We start from the raw sequence: 25699 nt of genomic DNA, 5'->3' as shown, positions 1-25699 counted from the left end.
TATCAAATTTCCATATGTTGGTTCTAATGGACCCTAATCTACTAAAGTTAAATAATAAAAAAATAGTAATATTGGTACTTTGATTTGGGCATTTAATTATGTTCTAAACTTCTACTTCAAAATTTATTTCTAGTTTCTATATTGTAGGTTATTGAACCTTGGTGTCTGATGTGTTTTGGAATTTTAGAATGCAAGACATCCTTTTCAAGTAATTTTGTTTGTTTTAGCATTATCTATCTATTACCCCTATAATAGAAAGAAGTGCGGAGATCCAAAACAGATTACTCACTAAAACACGTTTCATCTAACAAGTGTTTAGCAGCAACACCCCCCCCCCCCCCCCCCCCCCCCCCCCCCCCCCCCCCCCCCCCGCGCACGCACGCTATCCCCACCCCATCCCACGTCCCACGCCACATCCCTCGTCGGCTGCCCCGCCCCCGCTACCCCGCCCCGCCCTGCATGGCCGCCGCCGTCCCCGCCGGAGACCCCCTCCTGCTCGCACCGCCTGCAGTCATCGTCCCTTGTCCGCTGTCGGAGACCTGTGCGGCCGTCTGCTTCACTACCCCCGGGCATGACACGGTTCTGCTCGCCGCGGCGTCTCCCGTCCGTTGTTGGAGGCTGCCGGAGACCTGCGCGCCATCTACCTCAGTGCCATCGGGCGCGACATGGTTCTGCTCGCCGCGGCATCTCATGCACGTCGTCGCCGAGCTGCACCCCCGCAAGGTTCAGTTTCGATTGTTTCTGTTGTAGTTCACACATTCTATCGCGAGGATCGTTAGTCCAACGCATTCTATGTACTTCCGGATTAAAATTGGTGATCTTGTTAACTACAAATGTTTTTGCTATACAGATTTAAAACATCTCAGCACCTGATTTTTTCTCTATATACTGTATGTAGCTGGCAAGGTCAGATGAAAATTGTTCAAAAAGATAGACAAGTATAACCTCACGTTGCAAAGGTGAGTGAGTGCTTCATGTCAAACAAACTTTGAGATCACCTCCTGTTGACTATTGATGATCCATTTCTTGGTCCACCTACTTTCGCAAATTCTCAGCTTTATACCTAAATAGATGGAAGTAAAAAATAATTAGATGGAAACTAAGGTCAAAAATAGATGGAAGTTGCAATTATTAATGCACAATACAATAGATGGAAGTTGAAATACATGGAAACTATGGTCCTATACATTTTTTTTGTTCCAGTGTCTCTGCTTGATGTCAAACAAACTTTGAGATCATCTCCTGTTGACTATTAATGATCCATTTCTTGGTCGACCTACTTTCGCAATTCTCAGCTTTATACATAAATAGATGAAAGTGAAAAAATAAATAAATAGATGGAAACTAAGGTAAAAAATACATGGAAGTTGCATTCTTAATGCACAATACAATAGATGGAAGTTGAAATACATGGAAACTGTGGTCGTGCACTTTTTTTTTGTTTCTAGTGTCTCTATCATTTGTGTTTGCAAAACGCAGATGGGTAAGAATATTCGAGGTGATATTCGAGATGCACATCGGTTTGCCTCAGGGGAACGTTCCCCGTTGCAGGACGTAACAAACTCACCTCTAAATGGAAATGCGGAGAGTAATTCTGCTGCTCAAAATAAAAGTGGCCAATCATGGTACACCAGATTGTCTGATGACAAGAAAGCAGAGATCCCCGAGAAGCGTCGTGTCCCCCGGCAACAGAAGAAGGTTGCGTCCGTACGAAGTCTAAACCATGCCCAGGAATCAGAGGCACGTGCTTCTTCTATAAGGTCTTAGCAATGTATCCCTTTGGCCAACATCACCAACACACATATAGATGGTAGGCGCTTCCATTTCGTGTCCTAATGCATTCATGCATCATTTATACATATCTGAATCCTCGCATCTACATGTCAGTTACAGTATGTACGGCTGCAAGCTCCGCTGGTATTGTTCATCTTCAACAAGACAACATTTCAGGCAGAAAAAGAAGTGGACAAAGTTGGTATGCCGGGCTATCCGACGAGCGGTGGGCTGAGTACATAAACAAACAGAAGATGGCCCGAATCGCACGGAAAGCTGCCTCTGCCAGGGTGAATGTCCAAGTGCCTACATCATCTGCCCCACAAGCTTCATCTGGTTAGACGACCAACATGTTACCTTAATTATTTAAATTTGGAAAATCTACATCAGGGTGATTTTTGTCTCGAATTATGGGTTGATGCCATGTTTTGTGTCTGTTCTGTGTCAGCTCATACCTCTGGTCGGGTAAGCTATGGTGGTCGTGAACATCAATTGCAGGAAATAGTAGGACAATGCAACAAACATAATGGTAATGAAGGTGATGTGCGGACGGGCATCTAACTTTCTTTTAAATATATCATTAGACGTGTCATCACACGTGTTTGCACTTCTGTTATACACACACTCAAGATGGATCAGCCCATATCTGAATTACGCGGGTGAAATTTAACTTTCTTTTAAATCTATCATTAGATTTCCTTATCGCTTTTGTAATTTATAATGTATAGCAGAAGCCTGCTCATGAACTCAAAAGGACATCATAATGTAAAGTAGATGGTATGCTATACCTAATGGTTCAATGGAGCGTCCGGAGATGAAACTTATGGGAACAGAGCAATCTTCGACATGTTTCCCTGACATCGCTCGCCGTATGTAAATTGGATTACTGCGCAACCAATCATCTGAACCGTCTACCTCCAAATTTGACCCACTGTGAATATAATATTACCCAATGTGAATATGTTTAGCTGATTCTGAGGTTGTCCTTCACACGGAATTCTTGAACACGCTCCAAGAAGGAGAAACCAGCTATAATGATGATGAATTTAGGATATTCAGTGCACAAGGTTATAGTAATTCATTACTACTGCACATAATTAACTCTTGCCTGTGACTTTCCAGGTGATGACTTCGAATCATACAGAGTGACAACTGATGGTTCGCATAGGCTCGAGACTCATGATCCTTACGACTACGTCTACCACAATCTACCCAACAAGCATCATGTTTTGAAGCCAGTAAAAGACTGTATCCATTGTGGAGCAATGAGGTTCCAGTATGAAGGTCCAGACTTCTGTTGCAGAAAAAGTAAGCTCAAGGTATTTATCCCAGAGGTTCCTCAAGATCTACAATGATTGTTTACAAGTCAGATCGACATGGATGCAAAGTACTTTAGAAAGCACATTCACTGTTTCAACTCCCATTTCTCCTTCGTGAGCCTTGGAGTTGCCCTTGATAATTGGATCAACACCGCGGCAAGAACCGGTGTATACACCTTCCGTGCTCACGGTCAGTTGTACCACCGTCTAGACCATCTTGTACCAGGTGATCACAGACCTAGGCATTTGCAGTTGTACATTTATGATACAGATGAATCCTTGGAGCATAGGATGAAACGCTCTCCAGATCTAGATATCAACCTCATACGCAAGATTCTGCGTATACTGAAGAACAACCCGTATGTCGAGACTTTTAAGAGCGTTGGTTCAATTCCCAACCTATCAGAATATAAAATTACACTAAACACAAACATAAAATTGGAAAAACGGAGGTACAATGCCCCTACAGCTTCTCAGGTGGGTGCAATGTGGGTGGAAGGTAGTGACTCGCAACACACTTTCGATAGAAGTGTTATAGTGCATCAGAGCCTATTATGAATGCTATGATCCTTTAGAGTACCCATTATTTTAACCGGCTGGGGAGACGGGATGGAACCGTTGGCTGCCATATGAGGGACCAACTTCCGCTCAAGCAGGCAATGAGGATGAAAATGACAACTAGGACGATGAACAAGAAGCAGGTAAAGGTGTCATAACAATTGGTGATCCATCCATGAATTCCTGCAATCTTTAGTAGTGGCATTATTCATAATTCGTTGTCGCAACCATCTTGTAGATGACAACGAAAAACAAGATGAGGATGAAGCCACTGAGTCTAGAAAATATGTCAATGTGAGGGAGTATTACTGTTTCAAGTTGCAGATCAGGGAAGAAATTTTTAACATCCTATTGCATGGGGAGGCGTCCTCTGCAACAGTGGCTTGTTGACATGTACATCAAAATGGAGACTATGAGGCTTGATTTCTACTGGAAGCCTCAGAATCAAAAACTCATACGTGCAGGTAACAAAAATCTCGCCAGCCTCATGTATGTTACTGAATAACTAGAATTAAACATTAACCAATTATGACCCTAATGTATAGTTTTGTTGGTTATCATGCTTGTATTCCAAAAGCAAGAACCAATTATGAGCCTAATTACTTCTGGAGAGACGCGTGCTACTCAGATTGGAAAAAGAATCATGCTCCCTCAGACTTTTCCGGGAGGTGATCGAGACATGCGACAAAGATTCCTTGATGCGATGGTCGTCATCCAAAGATACGGAAAGCCTGATTACTTAATCACTATGACTTGCAACCTTTACTGAGAGGAGATAACTTCTAGACTTGCATCCAGACAAACACCACAAGACCGTCCTGACCTGGTGGCCAGAGTATATAGGGCCAAGATGCGGAGTCTGAAAGATCTTATGATAAAAAAGAAGTACTTTGGCCTGACTGTGGAGTATGCTCATGTTACCGAGTTCCAAAAAAGGGGGTATTCCGCATGAGCACTTCCTGCTGATCATGGCCTCAGATAATAAGCTAACAAATCCAGACGCCTATGATAGGGTAATCACGGCACTGAACCCTAGCCGTGAGAAGTACCTTGTGTTGCATGGACTGGTTATCAAGCATATGCTCCACGGCCCATGTGGTACTCTCCAGAAGAATTGTTCTTGCGTGATAGATGGAAATTGTCATTTTTGTTACCCTCGACAGTTTTGCCCTGCAACACAACAAGGAAAGGACTCATACCCTATATATAGGAGAAGGGATGATGGCCGCCGAGTAAAAGTTAGGAATGCAGTGTTGGACAACAACTGGTTGTCCCATACAACCCCAGACTGCTTATGAGATATAATTGTCACATTAATGTTGAAGCTTGCTCGAGCATAAAGGCAGTCAAATATTTGTACAAGTACATATACAAGGGGCATGTTCGTGCTTCCATCTCAGTTGACCCAGCGGCAACTAATGGTTGTGTGATAAATGAGATTCGGCAATACAGGGATGCAAGGTTTGTAACACCACCAGAGTCTATGTACAGGATATGTGCTTTCCGTATGTTTGGTGTATCTCCTGCTGTGTTGCAATTACAGCTGCATTTGTCCAACATGCATACTGTTGCATTCAACGATACTAATAACCTAGAGGATGTCATGAACCGACCGTCCTCTTCCAAAACCATGCTCACAGAATACTTTAGAATGAATGAGGTGGACCCTTATGCACGAAACTTCTTGTATAAAGAGTTCCCAGAATTCTTTCGATGGATTAAGGGTAAGAAAAAGTGGCAGAAAAGAAGCCAAAGGGGCAAGGCACAAGTTGGAAGGATTGTTTATGCACACCCTACTAATGGTGAGAGGTAATTCCTGAGAGTGCTTTTGAATCATAGAAGAGGTGCCACTTCATATGAGGATTTGAGAACTGTAAATGGAAGGCTTTGCTCGACCTTCAGGGAAGCGTGCGATCTCATGGGCCTAATAGAGACTGACAAATCTCTAGATGATTGCCTGACTGGGTCTGCTACTTTCGAGATGGCATGTGCTCTAAGAAGGCTTTTTACAACTATTATTGTGTTCCGCGAGGCAACCAATCTCCGTGCATGGTGGGAGAAGCATCTGGACTCAATGTCTGAGGATTACCGTCGTACCCAGTCCAACCAGGCTGCGCTGGAATAGATGGTCCTTAGAGACACCGGGATTTGGTGCATTCAATGGGCAAAGATATTAAAAGCTATGGCCTCTCGGAGCTGGTTGATACCGGTGATGGTTCGGGCGACCTCCTAAGGGAGGTTCGAGAGGAGTTGTCAGTCAGTGTGGATCGAGAGCATTTAGATATGTATACATCCCTGAACATTGAGTAGAGGGCTGGGTTTGAGGAAATCTTGGATCACGTGATGAACAACGTGAAATATGTTTTCTTTGTTGATGGTCCTGGTGGCACGGGGAAGACTTATCTCTACAACGCGCTTCTTTCTAAAGTGCGTTCATTGGGGAAAATAGCTATTGCAGATGCGACATCCGAAATAGCCAATCATGCCCGATGGATGTACTGCCCACTCCAGGTTCAAAATTCTGATCAAGCTCACAGATAATAGCATTTACAGCTTCACCAAGCAGAGTGGTACTACAGAGTTGCGTCGGAGAGCATCTCTGATAATCTGGGATGAGGTTGCCGTGACGAAGCATCAAGCAGTTGATGCATCAGATAGGTCACTACAGAATATCATGGGATGTGTTATGCCATTCAGATAGGTCCCTTCATGTGGTCCCGCGTGGGGCAAGAGCACAAATCACCAACGCCACGCTGCAAAGATGATATCTATGGGAGAAAATTAGACAAATACGCCTCACGCGTAATATGAGAGCACAAACTGACTGGTGGTTCTCAAGAGGTATTTGGAGAACCACGGGCCAGTCTGTGCTCTCATATTACGCGTGAGGCGTATTTGTCTAATTTTCTCCCATAGATATGATCTTTGCAGCGTGGCGTCAGTGATTTGTGCTCTTGTCCTAGGCGGGACCACGGGAAGGACCTACCTAAAATCCCCTCCAAACACCACAACCTTCCCCCTAAATGGCATAACACATTCCATGATATCATGTAGTGACTTGTCTGATGCCTCTGCTTGATGCTTCATCATGGCAACCTCATCCCGGATTATCAGAGATGCTCTCTGAAGCAACTCTGCAGTACCACTCTGCTAGGTGAAGCCGAAAATGTTATTATCCATGAGCTTGATCGGAATTTTGAACCTGGAGTGGGCGGTACGTCCACCGACATGATTGATGCGGCTATTCCGGAAGTCGCAGTTGCTATAGCTATTTTTTCCAATGAACGCACTTTAGCAAGAAGCGCCTTGTAGAGATAAGTCTTCCCCGTGCCACCAGGACCATTAGCAAAGAAAACATGTTTCCTGTTGTTCACCACGTGATCCAAGATTTCCTCAAACCAAGCCCTCTGCTCAATGTTCAGGGATGTAGACAGATCTAAATGCTCTCGATCCACACCGACTGAGAACTCCTCTTGAACCTCCCTTAGGAGGTCGCCGGAACAATCACCGGTCTCAACCAGCTCCAGGAGGCCATAGCTTTTAATATCTTTGCCCATCGAATGCACCAAATCCCGGATGTCTCTAAGGACCATCTATTCTAGTGCGGCCTGGTTGGACTGGGTACGACGGTAATCCTCATACATTGACTCCAGATGCTTCTCCCACAATGCACGGATGTTGGTTGCCTCACAGAACACAAGAATAGTTGCAAAAAGCCTTCTTAGAGCACATGCCATCTGGAAAGTAGTAGACTCGGTCAAGCAGTCATCTAGAGATTTGTCAGTCTCTATTAGGCCCATGAGCTCACACGCTTCCCTGAAGGTCGAATAAAGCCTTCCATTTATAGTTCTCAAATCCTCATATGAAGTGGCACCTCTTATATGCTTTAGAAGCACTCTCAAGAAGTACCTCTCACCATCAGTAGGGTGTGCATAAACAATCCTTCCAACTTGTCCCCGGCCCCTTTGGCTTCTTTTCTGCCACTTTTTCTTATCCTTAATCCATTGAAAGAATTCTGGGAACTCTTTATACAAGAAGTTTCATGCATAAGGGTCCACCTCATTCATTCTAAAGTATTCTGTGAGCATGGTTTTGGAAGAGGGTGGTCGGTTCATGACATCCTATAGGTTATCAGTAACATTGAATGCAACAATATGCATGTTGGGCAAATGCAGTTGTAGTTGCAACATAGCAGGAGAGACACCAAGCATACGGAAAAGCACATACCCTATACATAGATTCTGGTGGTGTTACAAACCTTGCATCCCTGTATTGTCGAATCTCATTTACCATACCACCATCAGTTGCCGCCGGGTCAACTGAGAAGGAAGCACGATCATGCCCCTTGTATATGGACTTGTACAAATATTTGACTGCCTTTATGCTCGAGCAAGCTTCAACATTAACGTGACAATTATATCTCATAAGCAGTCCGGAGTTGTATGGGGCAACCATTTGTTGTCCAACACTGCATTCCTAACTTTTACTCGGCGACAATCATCCCTTCTCCTATATATAGGGTATAAGTCCTTTCCTTCTTGTGTTGCAGTGCAAAACTATCGACGTTAACAAAAACGACAATTTCCATATATTATACAAGGACAATTCTTCTGGAGAGTACCACATGGGTCGTGGAGCATATGCTTGATAACCCGTCCATGCAACATAGGGTACTTCTCACGGCTAGGGATCCCTGCCATGATTACCCTATCATAGGCGTCTAGATTTGTTAGCTTACTATCTAAGGCCATGCTCAGCAGGAAGTGCTCATGCAGCAGACCCCTTTTTTGGAACTCGGTAACATGAGCATACACCGCAACTGAACCAAAGTACTTTTTTATCATAAGATCTTTTAGACTCCGCATCTTGGCCCTATATACTCTGGCCACCAGGTCAGGACGGTCTCATGATGTTTGTCCGGTTGCAAGTCTAGAAGTTATCTCCTCCCAGTAAGGGTTGCAAGTCATAGTGATTAAGTAAGTCCTTATCTTTGGACGACGGCCATCGCATCAAGGAATCTTCGCTGGATGTCTCGATCACCTCCCGGAAAAGTCTGAGGGAGCACGATTCTTTTTCCAATATAAGTAGCACGCGTCTCTCCAGGAGCAATGGTGTTAACAACACCCTATGAAACAAACGAATTAGGCTCATAATTGCTTCTTGCTTTTAGAATACAAGCATGATGATAACCAACAAGACTATACATTAGGCTCATAATTGGTTAATGTTAATTCTAGTTATTCAGTAACATACGTGAGGCTGGGGAGATTTTTGTTACCTGGTAGAGCTCAGCACGTATGAGTTTTTGATTTTGAGGCTTCAAGTAGAAATCAAGCCTCATAGTTTCCATTTTGATGTACATGTCAACAAGCCAGTATTGGAGATGACGCCCCCCCAAAAAAACAATAGGATGTTAAAAATTCCTTCCTTGATCTGCAACTTGAAACAATAATACTTCCTTGCATTGACATATTTCCTAGACTCAGTGGCTTCATCCTCATTTGGTTCTTCATTGTCATCTACAAGATGGTTGCAACAATGAATTATAAATAATGCCACTACTAAAGATTGGAGGAATTCATGGATGGGTCACCAATTGTTATGACACCTTTACCTGCTTCTCGTTCATCGTCTTGGTTGTCGTTGTCATCCTCATTGCCTGCCTGGGCGGGAGTTGGTCCCACATATGGCAGCCAACGGTTCCATCTTGTCTCCCCAGCCGGGTAAAATAATGGGTACGCTAAAGGATCATAGCATCCATAGTAGTCTATGATGTACAAAGGACGGTCCCCTTTTGCATGCAATATAACACTTCTATCGGAAGTGTGTTGTGGGTCACTACCTTCCACCCACATTGCAAACACCTAAGAAGCTGTAGGGGCATTGTAGCTCCGCTGGTCCAATTTTATATTTGTGCTCAGTGTAATTTTATATTCCGATAGGTTGGGAACTGAACCAAGGCTCTTAAGTCTCGACATACGGGTTGTTCTCCAGTATACACAGAATCTTGCGTATGAGGTTGATATCTAGATCTGGAGAGCGTTTCACCCTATGTTCCAAGGATTCATCTATATCATAAATGTACAGCTGCAAATGCCTGCATCCGTGATCACCTGGTACTAGATGGTTTAGACGGTGGTACAACTGACCGTGAGCACGGAAGGTGTATACACTAGTTCTTGCCGCGGTGTTGACCCGATTGTCAAGGGTAACTCCAAGGCTCGTGAAGGAGAAATGGGAGTTCAAATATCAAATGTGCTATCTAAAGTACTTTGCATCCATGTCGAACTGACTTGTAAACAATCATTGTAGCTCTTGAGGAACCTCTGGGATAAATACCTTACCTTACCTTTTCTGCAACAGAAGGCTGGACCTTCATACTGGAACCTCATTGCTCCACAATGGATACAGTCTTTTACTGGCTTCAAAACTAAGGGAAATATGCCCTAGAGGTAATAATAAAGTTGTTATTTATATCTCCTTATATCATGATAAATGTTTATTATTCATGCTAGAATTGTATTAACCGGAAACTTAATACATGTGTGGATACATAGAAAAAAACACAGTGTCCCTAGTAAGCCTCTACTAGGCTAGCTCGTTAAACAAAGATGGTTAAGTTTCCTAACCATAGACATATGTTGTCATTTGATGAATGGGGTCAGATCATTAGGAGAATGATGTGATGGACAAGACCCATTCGTTAGCTTAGCATAATGATCGTTAAGTTTTATTATTACTGCTTTCTTCATGTCATATACATATTCCTTTTACTATGAGATTATGCAACTCCCGGATACCGGAGGAAAATACCTTGTGTGTGCATCTCCGAAGGTGTTTGTTGGGTTGGCATAGATCGAGATTAGGATTTGTCACTCCGAGTATCGGAGAGGTATCTCTGGGCCCTCTCGGTAATGCACATCATAATAAGCCTTGCAAGCAATGTGACTAAGGAGTTAGTTGAGGGATGATGCATTACGGAACGAGTAAATAGACTTGTCGGTAACGAGATCGAACTAGGTATGAAGATACCAACGATCGAATCTCGGGCAAGTAACATACCGATGACAAAGGGAATAACGTATGTTGTCATTACAGTACGACCGATAAACATCTTCATAGAATATGTGGGAACCAATATGAGCATCTAGGTTCTGCTATTGGTTATTGACCGAAGAGGTGTCTCGGTCATGTCTACATAGTTCTTGAACCCGTAGGGTCCGCACGCTTAACATTTGATGATGATTTTGTATTATATGAGTTATGTGATTTGGTGACCGAATGTTTTTCAGGGTCCCGGATGAGATCATGGACATGACGAGGAGTCTCGAAATGGTCGAGAGGTAATGATTCATATATAGGACGATAGTATTCGTACACCGGAAGTATTCCGGAGGTACCGGGTACGTATCGGGTCACCGGAAGGGGTTCCGGGCAACCCACTATATGGGCCTAATGGGCCAAGAGAGGGACAGACCAGCCCCTAAGGGGCTGGTGAGCCCCCCTATAGGCCGAAATAGGAGGGAAAGGAAAGAAGGGAAGGGAGAAGGAAAGAGGAGGAGTCAACATCCCCCTTTCCTTCCCCTCCCCCTCTCTTTCCTTCCCCCTCCGATGCATATGGAAGGGGGGAGGCCGACTTGGAGGAGGCGCCCAAGTAGGATCCCTCCTACTTGGGGCGCCCCTTACTGCTGCCCTCCCTCTCCCACCTATATATATGTGGGGGGCACCGCTAGAACACACAACATTGATTCCTAGCCGTGTGCGGTGCCCCCTCCATAGTTTACGCCTCCGGTCATATTGTCGTAGTGCTTAGGCGAAGCCCTGCGCGGATCACTTTACCATCATCGTCACCACGCCGTCATGCTGACGAAACTCTCCCTCGACACTTTGATGGATCAATAGTTTGAGGGACGTCATCGTGCTGAACGTGTGCAGAACTCGGAGGTGTCGTATGTTCGGTGCTTGATCGGTCGGAACGAGAAGAAGTTCGACTATATCAACCGTGTTGTCAAACCCTTTTGCTTTCGGTTTACGAGGGTACGTGGACACACTCTCCCCCCCTCGTTGCTATGCATCTCATAGATAGATCTTGCGTGAGCGTAGGAATTCTTTTGAAATTGCATGTTACGTTTCCCAATAGTGGCATCCGAGCTAGGTCTATGCGTAGATGATTCTCGTGAGTAGAACACAAAGAGTTGTGGGCTGTGATCGTCATACTGCTTACCACCAATGATTGGTCTTATTTTGATTCGGCAGTATTGTTGGATGAAGCGGCCCGGACCAACCTTACATGACCACGTTCATGATACCGGTTCCACTGACAGACATGCAACTAGTTTTGCATAAAGGTGGCTGGCGGGTGCCTATTTCTCCAACTTTAGTTGAATCGAATTTGAGTGCGGTCGGTCCTTGTTGAAGGTTAAAACAACAAACTTGATAAATCACCGTTGTGGTTTTGATGCGTAGGTAAGAATAGTTCTTGCTAGAAGCCCGTAGCAGCTACGAAAAACTAGCAACAACAAAGTAGAGGACGTCTAACTTGTTTTTGCTGGGAATGTTGTGATGTGATATGGTCAAGACATGATGTGATATACGTTATTGTATGAGATGATCATGTTTTGTAAAAGTTATCGGCAACTGGCAGGAGCCTTATGGTTGTCGCTTTATTCTATGAAATGCAAACTCCATGTAATTGCTTTACTTTATCACTACGCGTTAGCGATAGTTGTAGAAGCAATAGTTGGCGAGATGACCACGACGCTATGATGGAGATCAAGGTGTCAAGCCGCTGACGATGGAAATCATGACGGTGCTTTGGAGATGGAGATCAAAGGCACAAGATGATGATGGCCATATCATGTCACATATTTTGATTGCATGTGATGTTTATCTTTTATGCATCTTATTTTGCTTAGTACGGCGGTAGCATTATAAGATGATCCCTCAATAACATTTCAAGGTATAAGTGTTCTCCCGGAGTATGCACCGTTGCGACAGTCTGTCATGCTGAGACACCACATGATGATCGGGTGTGATAAGCTCTATGTTCACATACAACGGGTGCAAGACAGTTGCACATGCGGAGTAGTCGGGTTAAACTTGACGAGCCTAGCATGTACAGACATGGCCTCAGAACACTGGAGACCGAAAGGTCGAACGTGAATCATATAGTAGATATGATCAACATAGAGATGTTCACCATTGAAAACTACTCCATCTCATGTGATGATCATACATGGTTTAGTTGATATGGATCATGTGATCATGTAGATGACTCGAGGGATGTCTCTAAGTGGGAGTTCTTAAGTAATATGATTAATCGAACTTAATTTATCATGAACTTAGTCCTAATAGGTTTTGCATATCTATGTTGTAGATTAATGGCCCGTGCTACCGTTCCCTTGAATTTTATGTGTTCCTATAGAAAGCTAAGTTGAAAGATGATGGTATCAACTACACGGATTGGGTCCGTAACTTGAGGATTATCCTCATTGCCGCACAGAATAATTATGTGATGATCGGACATGGTTTAGTTGATATGGATCATGTGATCATTTAGATGACTCGAGGGATGTCTATCTAGGTGGGAGTTCTTAAGTAATATGATTAATCAAACTTAATTTATCATGAACTTAGTCCTGATAGTTTTTGCATATATATGTTGTAGATTAATGGCCCGTGCTACCGTTCCCTTGAATTTTAATGCGTTCCTAGAGAAAGCTAAGTTGAAAGATGATGGTAACAACTACACGGACTGGGTCCGTAACTTGAGGATCATCCTCATTGCTGCACAGAATAATTATGTCCTTGATGCACCGCTAGGTGACAAGCCCCCTCCCGCTAATGTAGACGCTTTGAACGTCTGGCAGACGCGGTCTTATGACTACTCTATAGTTCAGTGTGCCATGCTCTACGGCTTAGAATTGAGACTTCAAAGACGTTTTGAACATCATGGACCATATGAGATGCTTAAGGAATTGAAGTTAATATTTCAAGAAAATGCCCAAGTTGAGAGATATGAAGACTCCAACAAGTTCTATAGTTGCAAGATGGAGGAGAAGAGTTCTGTCAGTGAACACATACTCAGAATGCCTGGGTATCATAACCACTTGACTCGGCTGGGAGTTAATCTTCCGGATGATAGTGTTATTGACAGAGTTCTTCAATCACTGCACCAAGCTACAAAGGCTTCATGATGAACTATAATATGCAAGGTATGGATAAGACAATTCCTGAGCTCTTCGCTATGCTCAAAGCTGCGGAGGTAGAAATTAAGAAACAACATCAAGTGTTGATGGTTAACAAGACCACTAGTTTCAAGAAAAAGGGCAAGGGAAAGAAGGGGAACTTCAAGAAGAATGACAAGCAAGTTGTCACTCCCGGGAAGAAGCCCAAGTCTGGACCCAAGCCTGAAACTAAGTGCTTCTACTGCAAAGGGACTGGTCACTGGAAGCGGAACTGACCCAAGTATTTGGCGAATAAGAAGGATGACAAAGTGAACAAAGGTATATTCGATATACATGTTATTGATGTGTACCTTACTAATGCTCGTAGTAGCGCCTGGGTATTTGATATTGGTTTTGTTGCCCATATTTGCAACTTGAAACAGGGGCTACAGATTAAAGAAGAATGGCTAAGGACGAGGTGGCGATGCGCGTCGGGAATGTTTCCAAGGTCGATGTGATCACCGTCGCCATGCTACCTCTACATCTACCTTCCGGATTAGTTTTAGAAATGAATATTTGTTATTTGGTGCCAGCGTTGAGCATGAACATTATATCTGGATCTTGTTTGATGCGGGACAATTATTCATTTAAATCAGATAATAATGGTTGTTCTATTTATATGAGTAATATCTTTTATTGTCAAGCACCCTTGAAGAGTGGTCTATTTTTGTTGAATCTCGATCGTGGTGATACACATTCATAATATTGATGCCAAAAGATGCAAAGTTGATAATGATAGTGCAACATATTTGTGGCACTACCGTTTAGGTCATATTGGTGTAAAGCACATGAAGAAACTCCATGCGGATGGACTTTTGGAATCACTTGATTATGAATCATTTGATTCTTGCGAACCATGCCTCATGGGCAAGATGACTAAGACTCCATTCTCCGGAACAATGGAGCGAGCCACTGACTTATTGGAAATAATACATACCGATGTATGCGGTCCGATGAGTGTTGAGGCTCGCAGTGGGTATCGTTATTTTCTAACCTTCACAGATGATTTGAGCAGATATGGGTATATCTACTTAATGAAACACAAGTCTGAAACATTTGAAAAGTTAAAGAATTTCAGAGTGAGGTAGAGAATCATCGTAACAAGAAAATAAAGTTTCTACGATCTGATCGCCGAGGCAAATATTTGAGTTATGAGTTTGGCCTTCATTTGGAATAGTTTCACAACTCACGCCACCAGGAACACCACAGCGTAATGGTGTGTCCGAATGTCGTAACCGTACTTTATTAGATATGGTGCGATATATGATGTATCTTACTGACTTACCACTATCGTTTTGCGGTTATGCATTAGAGACAGCTGCATTTACGTTAAATAGGGCACCATCTAAATCCGTTGAGACGACACCGTATGAACTATGGTTTGGCAAGAAACCTAAGCTATCGTTTCTTAAAAGTTTGGGGTTGCGATGCATATGTGAAAAAGTTTCAACCTGATAAGCTCAAACCCAAATCGGAGAAGTGCGTCTTCATAGGATACCCAAAAGAAAATATTGGGTACACCTTCTATCACAGATCCTAAGGCAAGATCTTTGTTGCTAAGAGTGGATCCTTTCTAGAGAAGGAGTTTCTCTCGAAAGAAGTGAGTGGGAGGAAAGTAGAACTTGATGAGGTAATTGTACCTGCTCCCTTATTGCAAAGTAGTTCATTACAGAAATCAGTTCCAGTGATTCCTACAACAATTAGTGAGGAAGCTAATGATGATGGTCATCAAAACTTCTGATCAACCTTCCTCCATCACCAATTTCATGATGCTCACCGCCGTGCGTGAGTAATTCCATCGTAGGCTTGCTGGACGGTGATGGGTTGGATAAGATTTATCATGTAATCGAGTTAGTTTTGTTAGGGTTTGATCCCTAGTATCCATTTTGTTCTAAGATTGATGTTGCTATGCCTAATGCTTGTCACTAGGGCCCGAGTGCCATGATTTCAGATCTGAACCTATTATGTTTTCATGAATATATGTGAGTTCTTGATCCTATCTTACAAGTCAATAGTCACCTACTATGTGTTATGATCCGGTAACCCCGAAGTAACAATAATCGGGACCACTCCCGGTGATGACCGTAGTTTGAGGAGTTCATGTATTCACTAAGTGTTAATGCTTTGGTCCGGTACTCTATTAAAAGGAGGCCTTAATATCCCTTAGTTTCCAATAGGACCCCGCTTCCATGGGAGGGTAGGACAAAATATGTTATGCAAGTTCTTTTCCATAAGCACGTATGACTATATTCGGAATACATGCCTGCATTACATTGATGAACTGGAGCTAGTTCTGTGTCACCCTATGTTATAACTATTGCATGAGGAATCGCATCCGACATAAGTATCCATCATTGATCCATTTCCTACGAGCTTTTCACATATTGATCTTTGCTTAGTTACTTTTCCGTTGCCACTGTTACGATTGCTACAAAAACTACTACTTTTACTTTTGCCGCCGTTACCATTACTTCCATACTACTTTGCTGCAGATATTAAGTCTTTCAGGTGTGGTTGAATTGACAACTCAACTGCTAATACTTGAGAATATTATTTGGCTCCCCTTGTGTCGAATCAATAAATTTGGGTTGAATACTCTACCCTCGAAAACTGTTGTGATCCCCTATACTTGTGGGTTATCAAGACCATTTTCTGGCGCCGTTGCAGGGGAGCATAGCTCTATTCTTTGAGTCACTTGGGATTTATATCTGTTGATCACTATGAGGAACTTGAAAGATGAAAGAACCAAGATTTTTCCCTCAACTACGAGGGGAGGTAAGGAACTGCCATCTAGCTCTGCACTTGATTCTCCTTCTGTTTTGAGTAAACTTGCGACACCTACACCTGTTATTGATTCTGGTATGTCGCATGTTATTGATGATGCCACTTCTACTATGCATGATGATTATGATGATACTACTTCTATGCTTGATAATACTGTGCCATTAGGTGAATTTCTTGATGAATAACTTGCTAGGCTTAGAGAAAATGAAATTATTGAAACAGATAATATCGATGAAAGTGATGATGAAGATTCTCCCCCTAGATATGAATTGCCTGATGTGCCCGAGGGTTATGTTATGGATGAAGAAACTGCTCGAGACCTTTTTGCTTGCAAAGATAGATATGATCTTAAGAAACTGTTAGCTAAGCTGAAAGAAAAGTCTTTGAATGCTAGAATGAAATATGACCCTGCTTTGCTACTTCACCTATCTGTATTTCTGATCAGGATTATGACTTCTCTGTCGATCCTAAGTTAATTACTTTGGTTGAATCTGATCTTTTTTATGGCTATGAATCTGAAACTGTTGTGGCACATCTTACTAAATTGAATGATATAGCCACCCTATTCACTCACGAGGAAAAAATTCGTTACTACTATATCCTTAAGTTATTTCCGTTCTCATTAAAGGGTGATGCTAAAACATGGTTTAATTCTCTTGCTTCTTGTTGTGTGCGTAGTCCCCAGGATATGATTTATTACTTCTCTGCTAAATATTTCCCCGCTCATAAGAAACAAGCTGCCTTAAGGGAAATATATAATTTTGTGCAAATTGAAGAAGAGAGTCTCCCACAAGCTTGGGGTAGCTTCTCCGATTACTTAATGCTCTGCTTGATCATTCTCTCAAGAAAAATGAAATACTTGATATCTTTTATAATGGACTAACCGATGCTTCCAGAGACCACCTGGATAGTTGTGCTGGTTGTGTTTTCAGGGAAAGAACTATTGAGCAAGCTGAATTTCTATTGAATAATATATTGAGTAATGATAATGATTGGACACTTCCTGAACCAACTCCTAAGCCAACTCCAAAGAAAAGGGGTATTCTATTTCTCAGTCCTGAAGATAGGCAAGAGGCAAAGAAATCTATGAAAGAAAAGGGTATTAAAGCTGAAGATGTTAAGAATTTACCACCTACTGAAGAAATACATGGTCCTAATAACCCGACACAAGTAGTAAAGGTAAATTGTCTCTATAGATTTGATGAAGGTGATATTCCTCGTAATAAGTCTGCTAGCCAATGCTTGGATGAGTTTGATAATTTTATTGTTAAACAAGAAAACCTCAATGCTTATGTTGGTAGACAATTGAAATGTAATGCTTATATGATTGAACACTTGAGTGATTATATGTCTAGAGTTAAAGGTGACCTTAAAATTATTAGTAAACATGTTTCTATGGTTACCACTCAAGTAGAACAAGTGCTTAAAGCACAAGATGATTTTCTCAGTGAGTTAAATAATAAGAAAAAGGATAATGTTGTTAGAGTTGTGACTAGAGGGGGTAGAATGACTCAGGAACCTCTGTATCGTGAGGGCCACCCTAAGAGAGTCATGCAAGATTCTCATAGAACTAATGTTGATGCAGTTAGTCCTTCTAAGAGGAAGAAAAAGAAAAATGGTAGGACTTTGCATGCTTCTAGTGAACCTGTTGTTGACACACCTGAGAATCCCAACGATATTTCTATTTCTGATGTTGAAACACAATCTGGTAATGAACATGAACCTAGTAATAATGTTAATGATGATGTTCATGTTGATGCTCAACCTAGCAATAACATGTTGGAAATATGCCCTAGAGGCAATAATAAAATGGTTATTATTATATTTCCTTGTTCATGATAATTGTCTATTGTTCATGCTATAATTGTGTTATCCGGAAATCATAATACATGTGTGAATACATAGACCACAACATTTCCCTAGTGAGCCTCTAGTTGACTAGCTCGTTGATCAATAGATGGTTACGGTTTCCTGACCATGGACATTGGATGTCGTTGATAATGGGATCACATCATCGGGAGAATGATGTGATGGACAAGATCCAATCCTAAGCGTAGCACAAGATCGTGTAGTTCGTCTGCTAATGCTTTTCTAATGTCAAGTATAATTTCCTTAGACCATGAGATTGTGAAACTCCCGGATACCGTAGGAATGCTTTGGGTGTGCCAAACATCACAACGTAACTGGGTGGCTATAAAGGCACACTACGGGTATCTCCGAAAGTGTCTATTGAGTTGGCACGAATCGAGACTGGGATTTGTCACTCCGTGTGACGGTGAGGTATCTCTGGGCCCACTCGGTAAGACATCATCATAATGAGCTCAATGTGATCAAGGAGTTGATCACGGGATGATGTATTATGGAACGAGTAAAAGAGACTTGCCGGTAACGAGATTGAACAAGGTATAGGGTACCGACGATTGAATCTCGGGCAAGTATCATACCGGTAGACAAAGGGAATTGTATACGGGATTGATTGAATCCCCGACATCGTGGTTCATCCGATGAGATCATCGTGGAATATGTGGGAACCAACATGGGTATCCAGATCCCGTTGTTGGTTATTGGCCAGAGAGATGTCTCGGTCATGTCTGCATGATTCCCGAACCCGTAGGGTCTACACACTTAAGGTTCGGTGACGCTAGAGTTGTTATGGAAATTAGTATGCGGTTATGTAACGCCCCGGACACACCCGCCGGTGGTCGTTACTCCTAGCGGGATCTAGACTGGCCCCATAGATCAATACTAGTCTTTTCTGCGCACTTTGTCCTCACTCGTGCGCACCCGGGAGCAACTTCCCGGTCGGTCACCCATCCTGACACTACTCCAAGCTAAGCACGCTTAACTTTGGAGTTCTGTCCGAATGGGCTCCCGGAAAAGAAGGAATTCCTTATTGATATGAGTAATCTATCATCCCTAATAAGCCAGGCCATCACATACACCCCCACTCAGAGGAACCACGTCCTCGTCGGGCCACATGAACGTTCCCTCTTGGCACAAACGTCTGTGCTTCCAGTCCGGTACATGTGCCATGTTAGGTGCCACGACGGGTCACAAACGTCATGAACAACATGACCATGCACCTGTCCGCAACCATCCGTGTAACCGCGAGGGTCGGCTCTGATACCAACTTGTAACGCCCCGGACACACCCGCCGGTGGTCGTTACTCCTGGCGGGATCTAGACTGGCCCCACAGATCAATACTAGTCTTTTCTGCGCACTTTGTCCTCACTCGTGCGCACCCGGGAGCAACTTCCCGGTCGGTCACCCATCCTGACACTACTCCAAGCTAAGCACGCTTAACTTTGGAGTTCTGTCCGAATGGGCTCCCGGAAAAGAAGGAATTCCTTATTGATATGAGTAGTCTATCATCCCTAATAATCCAGGCCATCACAGGTTACCAAATGTTGTTCGGAGTCCCAGATGAGATCCCGGACATCACGAGGAGTTCTGGAATGGTTCTTATTCGGTCGCGAGAAGTGTTCGGGGGTTTATCGGTACTGTACCAGGACCACCGAAGGGGTTTCGTGGGTTCACCAGGAGGTTCCACCTGCCCCGGAGGGCCCTATGGACTGAATATGGAGGGGAACCAGCCCCTAAGTGGGCTGGGCGCCAAACCCCCTAGGGCCCATGTGTTGGGGAACGCAGTAATTTCAAAAAATTTCCTACGCACACGCAAGATCATGGTGATGCATAGCAACGAGAGGGGAGAGTGTTGTCTATGTACCCACCCAGACCGACTGCGGAAGCGTTGACACAATGTAGAGGAAGTAGTCGTACGTCTTCCCGATCCGACCGATCCAAGCACCGTTACTCCGGCACCTCCGAGTTCTTAGCACACGTACAGCTCGATGACGATCCCCGAACTCCGATCCAGCAAAGTATCAGGGAAGAGTTCCGTCAGCACGACGGCGTGGTGACGATCTTGATGCACTACAGCAGCAGGGCTTCGCCTAAACTCCGCTACAGTAATATCGAGGGCTATGGTGGCTGGGGGCGCCGCACACAGCTAAGGAATAGATCACGTGGATCAACTTGTGTGTTCTTTGGGGTGCCCTGCCTCTGTATATAAAGGACTAGAGGGGGGAGGCTGGCCGGCCAAGGGAGGGCGCGCCAGGAGAGTCCTACTCCCTCTGGGAGTAGGATTCCCCCCCAATCCTAGTTGGAATAGGATTCCTTGAGGGGGGAAAGAGAGAGAGGGGGCCGGCCACCTCTCCTAGTCCTAATAGGACTAGGGGAAGGGGGGAGGCGCACAGCCACCTTGGGCTGCCCCTTTCTCCTTTCCACTAAAGCCCACTAAGGCCCATATAGCTCCCGGGGGGTTCCGGTAACCTCCCGGTACTCCGGTAAAATCCCGATTTCACCCGGAACACTTCCGATATCCAAACATAGGCTTCCAATATATCAATCTTTATGTCTCGACCATTTCGAGACTCCTCGTCATGTCCGTGATCACATCCGGGACTCCGAACAACCTTCGGTACATTAAAATGCATAAACTCATAATAACTGTCATCATAACATTAAGCGTGCGGACCCTATGGTTCGAGAATAATGTAGACATGACCGAGACATGTCTCCGGTCAATAACCAATAGTGGGACCTGGATGCCCATATTGACTCCTACATATTCTACGAAGATCTTTATCGGTCAGACCGCATAACAACATACGTTGTTCCGTTTGTCATCGGTATGTTACTTGCCCGAGATTCGATCGTCGGTATCCAATACCTAGTTCAATCTCGTTACCGACAAGTCTCTTTACTCGTTCCGTAATACATCATCTCACAACTAACATATTAGTTGTAACGCTTGCAAGGCTTATGTGATGTGCATTACCGAGAGGGCCCAGAGATACCTCTCCGACAATCGGAGTGACAAATCCTAATCTCGAAACACGCCAACCCAACATGTACCTTTGGAGACACCTATAATGCTCCTTTATAATCACCTAGTTACGTTGTGACGTTTGGTAGCACACAAAGTGTTCCTCCGGCAAACGGGAGTTGCATAATCTCATAGTCATAGGAACATGTATAAGTCATGAAGAAAGCAATAGCAACATACTACACGATCGGGTGCTAATCTAATGGAATGGGTCATGTCAATCAGATCATTCAACTAATGATGTGACCTTGTTAATCAAATAACAACACTTTGTTCATGGTTAGGAAACATAACCATCTTTGATTAACGAGCTAGTCAAGTAGAGGTATACTAGTGACACTCTATTTGTCTATGTATTCACACATGTATTATGTTTCCGGTTAATACAATTCTAGCATGAATAATAAACATTTATCATGATATAAGTAAATAAATAATAAATTTATTATTTCCTCTAGGGCATATTTCCTTCAGTCTCCCACTTGCACTAGAGTCAATAATCTAGATTACACTGTAATGATTCTAACACCCATGGAGCCTTGGTGCTGATCATGTTTTGCTCGTGGAAGAGGCTTAGTCAACGGGTCTGCAACGTTCAGATCCGTATGTATCTTGCAAATCTCTATGTCTCCCACCTGGACTAGATCCCGGATGGAGTTGAAGCGTCTCTTGATGTGCTTGGTCCTTTTGTGAAATCTGGATTCCTTTGCCAAGGCAATTGCACCAGTATTGTCACAAAAGATTTTCATTGGACCCGATGCATTAGGTATGACACCTAGATCGGATATGAACTCCTTCATCCAGACTCCTTCGTTCGCTGCTTCCGAAGCAGCTATGTACTCCGCTTCACATGTAGATCCCGCTACGACGCTTTGTTTAGAACTGCACCAACTGACAGCTCCACCGTTTAATGTAAACACGTATCCGGTCTGCGATTTAGAATCGTCCGGATCAGTGTCAAAGCTTGCATCAACATAACCTTTTACGGTGAGCCCTTTGTCACCTCCATATACGAGAAACATATCCTTAGTCCTTTTCAGGTATTTCAGGATGTTCTTGACCGCTGTCCAGTGATCCACTCCTGGATTACTTTGGTACCTCCCTGCTAAACTTATAGCAAGGCACACATCAGGTCTGGTACACAGCATTGCATACATGATAGAGCCTATGGCTGAAGCATATGGAACATCTTTCATTTTCTCTCTATCAAGCGTTTATTCCAACTCCGAGATGCTTGCACCAGTCCATAAATGGATCGCTGGAGCTTGCACACTTTGTTAGCTCCTTTTGGATCGACAAAACCTTCCGGCTGCATCATATACAACTCTTCTTCCAGAAATCCATTCAGGAATGCAGTTTTGACATCCATCTGCCAAATTTCATAATCATAAAATGCGGCAATCGCTAACATGATTCGGACAGACAGACTTAAGCATCGCTACAGGTGAGAAAGTCTCATCGTAGTCAATCCCTTGAACTTGTCGAAAACCTTTTGCGACAAGTCACACTTTGTAGACAGTAACATTACCATTAGCGTCTGTCTTCTTCTTGAAGATCCATTTATTCTCAATTGCTTGCCGATCATCGGGCAAGTCAACCAAAGTCCATACTTTGTTCTCATACATGGATCCCATCTCAGATTTCATGGCTTCAAGCCATTTTGTGGAATCTGGGCTCACCATCGCTTCTCCATAGTTCAAAGGTTCATCATGATCTAGTAGCATGACTTCCAGAACAGGATTACCGTACCACTCTGGCGCGGATCTTACTCTGGTTAATCTATGAGGTTCAGTAGTATCTTGATCTGAAGTTTCATGATCATTATCATTAGCTTCCTCACTAACTGGTGTAGGTGTCACTGAAATAGTTTTCTGTGATGTACTACTTTCCAGTAAGGGAGCAGGTACAGTTACCTCGTCAAGTTCTACTTTCCTCCCAGTCACTTCTTTCGAGAGAAACTCCTTCTCTAGAAAGGATCCATTCTTAGCAACGAATGTCTTGCCTTCGGATCTGTGATAGAAGGTGTACCCAACAGTCTCCTTTGGGTATCCTATGAAGACACATTTCTCCGATTTGGGTTCGAACTTATCAGGTTGAAGCTTTTTCACATAAGCATCGCAGCCCCAAACTTTAAGAAACGACAACTTTGGTTTCTTGCCAAACCATAGTTCATAAGGTGTCGTCTCAACGGATTTTGATGGTGCCCTATTTAACGTGAATGTGGCCGTCTCTAAAGCATAACCCCAAAATGATAGCGGTAAATCTGTAAGAGACATCATAGATCGCACCATATCTAGTAAAGTACGATTACGACGTTCGGACACACCATTACGCTGTGGTGTTCCGGGTGGCGTGAGTTGCGAAACTATTCCACAGTTTTTCAAATGTACACCAAACTCGTAATTCAAATATTCTCCTCCACGATCAGATCGTAGGAACTTTATTTTCTTGTTACGATGATTTTCAACTTCACTCTGAAATTCTTTGAACTTTTCAAATGTTTCAGACTTTATGTTTCATTAAGTAGATATACCCATATCTGCTTAAATCATCTATGAAGGTGAGAAAATAACGATATCCGCCACGAGCCTCAATATTCATCGGACCACATACATCGGTATGTATGATTTCCAACAAATCTGTTGCTCTCTCCATAGTACCGGAGAACGGTGTTTTAGTCATCTTGCCCATGAGGCACGGTTCTCAAGTACCAAGTGATTCATAATCAAGTGGTTCCAAAAGTCCATCAGTATGGAGTTTCTTCATGCGCTTTACACCGATATGACCTAAACGACAGTGCCACAAATAAGTTGCACTTTCATTATCAACTCTGCATCTTTTGGCTTCAACATTATGAATATGTGTATTACTACTATCGAGATTCAATAAGAATAGACCACTCTTCAAGGGTGCATGACCATAAAAGATATTACTCATATAAATTGAACAACCATTATTCTCTGATTTAAATGAATAACCGTCTCGCATTAAACAAGATCCAGATATAATGTTCATGCTCAACGCTGGCACCAAACAACAATTATTTAGGTCTAATACTAATCCCGAAGGTAGATGTAGAGGTAGCGTGCCGACCGCGATCACATCGACTTTGGAACCGTTTCCCACGCGCATCGTCACCTCGTCCTTTGCCAGTGTTCGCTTAATCCATAGTCCCTGTTTCGAGTTGCAAATATTAGCAACAGAACCAGTATCAAATACCCAGGTGCTACTGCGAGCTCTAGTAAGGTACACATCAATAACATGTATATCACATATACCTTTGTTCACCTTGCCATCCTTCTTATCCGCCAAATACTTGGGGCAGTTCTGCTTCCAGTGACCAGTCTGCTTGCAGTAGAAGCACTCAGTTTCAGGCTTAGGTTCAGACTTGGGTTTCTTCTCTTGAGCAGCAACTTGCTTGCTGTTCTTCTTGAAGTTCCCCTTCTTCTTCCCTTTGCCCCTTTTCTTGAAACTAGTGGTCTTGTTAACCATCAACACTTGATGCTCCTTCTTGATTTCTACCTCCGCAGCTTTCAGCATTGCGAAGAGCTCGGGAATAGTCTTGTTCATCCCTTGCATATTATAGTTCATCACGAAGCTCTTGTAGCTTGGTGGCAGTGATTGGAGAATTCTGTCAATGACGCAATCATCTGGAAGATTAACTCCCATCCGAATCAAGTGATTATTATACCCAGACATTTTGAGTATATGTTCACTGATAGAACTGTTCTCCTCCATCTTACAGCTATAGAATTTATTGGAGACTTCATATCTCTCAATCCGGGCATTTGCTTGAAATATTAACTTCAACTCCTGGAACATCTCATATGCTCCATGACGTTCAAAACATCGTTGAAGTCCCGATTCTAAGACGTAAAGCATGGCACACTGAACTATCGAGTAGTCATCAACTTTGCTCTGCCAGACGTTCATAACATCTGGTGTTGCTCCAGCAGCAGGCTTGGCACCCAGCGGTGCTTCCAGGACGTAATTCTTCTGAGCAGCAATGAGGATAATCCTCAAGTTACGGACCCAGTCCGTGTAATTTCTACCATCATCTTTCAACTTTGCTTTCTCAAGGAACGCATTAAAATTCAACGGAACAACAGCACGAGCCATCTATCTACAATCAACATAAACAAGCAAGATA

At 43.3% G+C, this 25699-nt stretch overlaps 1 long non-coding RNA gene across 4 annotated transcripts; it reads left to right on the top strand.

Annotated features, from left to right (window-relative positions):
* Window positions 1-404: 404 nt before the first annotated feature.
* Window positions 405-3787, top strand: LOC125525236 (uncharacterized). Of its 4 annotated transcripts, none has more exons than XR_015611982.1 (5): window positions 405-723; window positions 899-959; window positions 1480-1810; window positions 1888-2302; window positions 2896-3787. It is a non-coding gene; the product is annotated as an uncharacterized LOC125525236 (long non-coding RNA). The 4 variants fall into 4 exon arrangements; XR_007291208.2 differs by having other exon boundaries at window positions 899-1810; window positions 1888-2109; window positions 2222-2302; XR_015611981.1 differs by having other exon boundaries at window positions 899-1810.
* Window positions 3788-25699: the final 21912 nt, after the last annotated feature.

The sequence above is a fragment of the Triticum urartu genome, chromosome 7A (assembly GCF_056163025.1).
Source record: "Triticum urartu cultivar PI428250 chromosome 7A, HENAU_Tu73, whole genome shotgun sequence".
NCBI lineage: Eukaryota > Viridiplantae > Streptophyta > Magnoliopsida > Poales > Poaceae > Triticum > Triticum urartu.
This window is presented reverse-complemented; position numbering and strand designations above follow the sequence as displayed.